At 53.1% G+C, this 6000-nt stretch overlaps 2 protein-coding genes across 5 annotated transcripts in view; one reads left to right on the top strand and one right to left on the bottom strand.

Annotated features, from left to right (window-relative positions):
• Positions 1 to 6000, top strand: part of LRRC73 (leucine rich repeat containing 73) — a 347986-nt gene that overhangs the window by 105932 nt on the left and 236054 nt on the right. The gene's annotated exons all lie outside the window — the stretch shown is intronic.
• TJAP1 (tight junction associated protein 1) overlaps positions 1 to 6000 on the bottom strand; it is a 73916-nt gene that overhangs the window by 39299 nt on the left and 28617 nt on the right. For all 4 annotated transcript variants that reach the window (XM_063444182.1, XM_063444179.1, XM_063444183.1 and 1 more), the window contains 2 exons: positions 2611 to 2713; positions 1283 to 1335 (listed from right to left, as the gene is read on the bottom strand). The gene's annotated coding sequence lies outside the window, so the exon portion shown is untranslated. The remainder of the gene's footprint in view (positions 1 to 1282; positions 1336 to 2610; positions 2714 to 6000) is intronic.

The following is a 6000-nucleotide window of genomic DNA, read 5'->3' as shown; positions in this document are numbered from 1 at the left end:
TCTCACGCCAATCCCCGACATTATCCCAATCCCGGATCTCACGCCAATCCCCGATCTCACTCCAATCTCCGACATTATCCCAATCCCTGATCTCACTCCAATCTCCGACATTATCCCAATCCTGGATCTCACGCCAATCCCCGACATTATCCCAATCCCTGATCTCACGCCAATCTCCGACATGATCCCAATCCCGGTTCTCACGCCATTTTCCGACTTATCCCAATCCCGGATCTCACGCCAATCTCCGACATTATCCCAATCCCGGATCTCACTCCAATCTCCGACATTATCCCAATCCCGGATCTCACTCCAATCTCCGACATTATCCCAATCCAGGATCTCACGCCAATCCCCGACATTATCCCAATCCCGGATCTCACGCCAATCTCCGACATTATCCCAATCCAGGATCTCACGCCAATCTCCGACATTACCCCAATCCCTGATCTCACGCCAATCTCCGATATCCCAATCCTGGCTCTCACGCCAATCTCCGATATCCCAATCCCGGATCTCACGCCAATCTCCAATATCCCAATCCCGGATCTCACGCCAATCTCCGACATTATCCCAATCCCTGAATTTACGCCAATCCCCGACATTATCCCAATCCAGGATCTCACGCCAATCTCCGACATTATCCCAATCCCGGATCTCACGCCAATCTCCGACATTATCCCAATCCCTGATCTCACGCCAATCTCCGACATTATACCAATCCCTGATCTCACGCCAATCTCCGACATTATACCAATCCCTGATCTTACATGAATCTCCAACATTATTCCAATCCCGGATCTCACGCCAATCTTCGACATTATTCCAATCCCGGATCTCACTCCAATCTCCGACATTATCCCAATCCCTGAATTTACGCCAATACCCGACATTATCCCAATCCCGGATCTCACGCCAATCTCCGACATTATCCCAATCCCTGATCTCACGCCAATCTCCGACATTATCCCAATCCCTGATCTCACGCCAATCTCCGACATTATCCCAATCCCTGATCTCACGCCAATCTCCGACATTATACCAATCCCTGATCTCACGCCAATCTCCGACATTATACCAATCCCTGATCTTACATGAATCTCCAACATTATTCCAATCCCGGATCTCACGCCAATCTTCGACATTATTCCAATCCCGGATCTCACGCTAATCTTCGACATTATGCCAATCCCTGAACTTGCGTATGGCTGGATATTTAACCCCTCCTCTCAGCCATGGGAAGAATTAAATGGCAGAGAGGTCAGTTCTCTACTGTACTCACCGGAACTGGCCCAGGACGCGGTCAGCCAGAGACACCTTTCCTGATGAAGGCTCCTAAGAAGACACAAAAATATAAGCTAAAACAGGGAACAAGGCAGTGCATACGGGGATATCAGAATAGGCAGTACTTTGTTAGATCATTACAGGAAAAGGACAGCAGGCAGAAATGGATCTAGAAAAAAACACAAACAGGTTTGGCACAGCTGGAGCCCAAGAGGATACAAACACAGCCTGGGGAGCTGGAACTGCAAAGGGTAGAAACAGGACTGGGGAGCTGGAACTGCAAAGGGTAGAAACAGGACTAGCAAAGCCTGGGGAGCTGGAAACATAACAGGACTAGCACAGCCTGGGGAGCTGGAAACATAACAGGACTAGCACAGCCTGGGGAGCTGGAAACATAACAGGACTAGCACAGCCTGGGGAGCTGGAAACGTAACAGGACTAGCACAGCCTGGGGAGCTGGAAACGTAACAGGACTAGCACAGCCTGGGGAGCTGGAAACGTAACAGGACTAGCACAGCCTGGGGAGCTGGAAACGTAACAGGACTAGCACAGCCTGGGGAGCTGGAAACGTAACAGGACTAGCACAGCCTGGGGAGCTGGAAACGTAACAGGACTAGCACAGCCTGGGGAGCTGGAAACGTAACAGGACTAGCACAGCCTGGGGAGCTGGAAACGTAACAGGACTAGCACAGCCTGGGGAGCTGGAAACGTAACAGGACTAGCACAGCCTGGGGAGCTGGAAACATAACCGGACTAGCACAGCCTGGGGGAGCTGGAAACATAACCGGACTAGCACAGCCTGGGGAGCTGGAAACGTAACAGGACTAGCACAGCCTGGGGAGCTGGAAACGTAACAGGACTAGCACAGCCTGGGGAGCTGGAAACGTAACAGGACTAGCACAGCCTGGGGAGCTGGAAACATAACCGGACTAGCACAGCCTGGGGGAGCTGGAAACATAACCGGACTAGCACAGCCTGGGGAGCTGGAAACATAACCGGACTAGCACAGCCTGGGGAGCTGGAAACATAACCAGACTAGCACAGCCTGGGGAGCTGGAAACATAAATCGGACTAGCACAGCCTGGGGAGCTGGAAACATAACCGGACTAGAGTAGCAAAAGAAGCAAGAGCTCAAACTGGTGGCTGAGGGAGGAAAAGTCGGAAGACATGTTTCTCAGCTAAGCTACTCAGTGTGGTGGCACATTCCTAGGACCACAAGTGGACATGGAGCATCTAAAAGGTTTCTGGTCCAGTAGCCCTGGACAATGGGCCGGGGAGATCAATGAGGGGGGCCGGGGTAAGAAAGGGCGATGTAGGGTTTCCTACCTGATCTAGATTTCGTGTCACATAGACTCATGCTGCTCACTGCTTCCTTTCTGTCACGTTTGTGTAACTCAAGCTGGCAGAACTGGCATCCTGTCTCCGAAACCTGAGGAGAATGAAAACAACCATCTGTCAGCATGTGATAAGGCTTTCAAACTGCTGTAAGCAAGGTGTTCCATGCCGTGCCTAGCACTGACCACCATCCCGCCCACCGTGCCTAGCTCTGACCACCATCCCTCCCACCGTGCCTAGCTCTGACCACCAGCCCATCCACCGCGCCTAGCTCTGACCACCAGCCCGCCCACCGCCCCTAGCTCTGACCACCAGCCCGCCCACCGCGCCTAGCTCTGACCACCATCCCGCCCACCGTGCCTAGCTCTGACCACCAGCCCGCCCACCGTGCCTAGCTCTGACCACCAGCCCGCCCACCGTGCCTAGCTCTGACCACCAGCCCGCCCACCGTGCCTAGCTCTGACCACCAGCCCGCCCACCGTGCCTAGCTCTGACCACCAGCCCGCCCACCGTGCCTAGCTCTGACCACCAGCCCGCCCACCGTGCCTAGCTCTGACCACCAGCCCGCCCACCGTGCCTAGCTCTGACCACCAGCCCGCCCACCGTGCCTAGCTCTGACCACCAGCCCGCCCACCGTGCCTAGCTCTGACCACCAGCCCGCCCACCGTGCCTAGCTCTGACCACCAGCCCGCCCACCGTGCCTAGCTCTGACCACCAGCCCGCCCACCGTGCCTAGCTCTGACCACCATCCCGCCCACCGTGCCTAGCTCTGACCACCATCCCGCCCACCGTGCCTAGCTCTGACCACCATCCCGCCCACCGTGCCTAGCTCTGACCACCATCCCGCCCACCGTGCCTAGCTCTGACCACCATCCCGCCCACCGTGCCTAGCTCTGACCACCAGCCCGCCCACCGTGCCTAGCTCTGACCACCAGCCCGCCCACCGTGCCTAGCTCTGACCACCATCCCGCCCACCGTGCCTAGCTCTGACCACCAGCCCGCCCACCGTGCCTAGCTCTGACCACCAGCCCACCCACCGTGCCTAGCTCTGACCACCATCCCGCCCACCGTGCCTAGCTCTGACCACCATCCCGCCCACCGTGCCTAGCTCTGACCACCATCCCGCCCACCGTGCCTAGCTCTGACCACCATCCCGCCCACCGTGCCTAGCTCTGACCACCATCCCGCCCACCGTGCCTAGCTCTGACCACCATCACTCCCACCGTGCCTAGCTCTGACCACCATCACTCCCACCGTGCCTAGCTCTGACCACCATCACTCTCACCATGCCTAAATCTGACCACCATCACTCTCACCATGCCTAAATCTGACCACCAACAATCTCAAGCAATGACAAACCCTAGCCCAAAATTCCCTGTAGAAACAACAAACACTCAAAGCCCTGAACCTTCCAAGGTCACTTGTAGATAGAACCTACATGGTGCAACTTACAGCTCAGAGCACTGCATGTACAACCCTGTGTCACAATGACTCCAACCCTGTGTCACAAATAAACCGCCCCCCCCCCCCCCCCCCCCGACCAATCTGTCCACCCATGATGCACCTAATCAGAAACATAAGCTCACACAATGATATAGCTAACTGGGCGTCTCTCCACGCTGCACCTAACCTCAAAACACCAAATGCTCCTAGCTTCCAACCAACACTAAAAACCAACCAGCCCCAATCGTAGGACACAACCAGTCGCTTGTATATATATATATATATAAAAAGATGGACAGCATGAGGCACTGTTTACAATAGCCAGCAGTGGTATCATGGTGACTCAATAGTATCCAGCAGGGGGAGCTGTGCACATACATTTTCCCAGTACAGCAGCCAGCAGGGGGAGCTGTGGAGTTACTGTATGAGAATGATTCAGGGACATGGCGTGTCTGTAAAGCTAGGATTCCTTTCATACAGTGTTACCTGCAGCTCTGGTTAAAGCCCTGTCCTATTAATAGCAGTGCGTGTGCTCTGCAGCATGCTGCCTCTCCCTTCTTCCTCCGCCTGTGGGTGTTCAGGTGTGTCTGCCCCTCCTGTTTGTAGAATTGATACCCTGGGGGTAGAAAGCGCGTGCCTCTCTGACTCGTAGCAAAAAGAATGCAGAGAAAGGCAAGGAGCCAAAACCACACAAACAGGGAAGGGGGGGGGGGGGGGAGACGCACCTTTCCACATGCAGACAGGTAACCCCAGGCCAGCCTTGCAATAAGGAGTAGGCCCTGCAGCTGACAGGACTAGTGGTTGGCCTTTCACATAGCAGACCAGAAACATTTTCTCCTCCTAGAAAGGGTAGTTAATAGCCTTTAAGTTTGGTAATTTTTCTATCACTGTTACCCTTTACTGCTCCCACTGGAATGCTATTCCAGGTATCTACTACCCTTTCTATATCACTGTTACTGCTTCCACTGGAAGGCTATTCCAGGTATCTACTGCCCTTTCTATATCACGGTTACTGCTCCCACTGGAAGGCTATTCCAGGTATCTACTACCCTTTCTATATCACTGTTACTGCTCCCACTGGAAGCTATTCCAGGTATCTACTACCCTTTCTATATCACTGTTACTGCTCCCACTGGAAGGCTATTCCTAGTATCTACTACCCTTTCTATATCACTGTTACTGCTCCCACTGGAAGGCTATTCCAGGTATCTACTACCCTTTCTATATCACTGTTACTGCTCCCACAGGAAGGCTATTCCAGGTATCTACTACCCTTTCTATATCACTGTTACTGCTCCCACTGGAAGGCTATTCCAGGTATCTACTACCCTTTCTATATCACTGTTACTGCTCCCACTGGGAGGCCATTCCAGGTATCTACTATCCTTTCTATATCGCTGTTACTGCTCCCACTGGAAGGCTATTCCAGGTATCTACTACCCTTTCTATATCACTGTTACTGCTCCCACTGGGAGGCCATTCCAGGTATCTACTATCCTTTCTATATCACTGTTACTGCTCCCACTGGAAGGCTATTCCAGGTATCTACTACCCTTTCTGTATCACTGTTACTGCTCCCACTGGAAGGCTATTCCAGGTATCTACTACCCTTTCTATATCACTGTTACTGCTCCCACTGGAATGCTATTCCAGGTATCTACTACCCTTTCTATAGCACTGTTACTGCTCCCACTGGAAGGCTATTCCAGGTATCTACTGCCCTTTCTATATCACGGTTACTGCTCCCACTGGAAGGCTATTCCTAGTATCTACTACCCTTTCTATATCACTGTTACTGCTCCCACTGGAAGGCTATTCCAGGTATCTACTACCCTTTCTATATCGCTGTTACTGCTCCCACTGGAAGGCTATTCCAGGTATCTACTACCCTTTCTATATCACTGTTACTGCTCCCACTGGGAGGCCATTCCAGGTATC

The sequence above is a fragment of the Pelobates fuscus genome, chromosome 2 (genome assembly GCF_036172605.1).
Source record: "Pelobates fuscus isolate aPelFus1 chromosome 2, aPelFus1.pri, whole genome shotgun sequence".
Classification (NCBI taxonomy): domain Eukaryota; kingdom Metazoa; phylum Chordata; class Amphibia; order Anura; family Pelobatidae; genus Pelobates; species Pelobates fuscus.
Note: the sequence above shows the minus strand (reverse complement) of the source record. Positions and strands in the feature narration are given on the sequence as shown.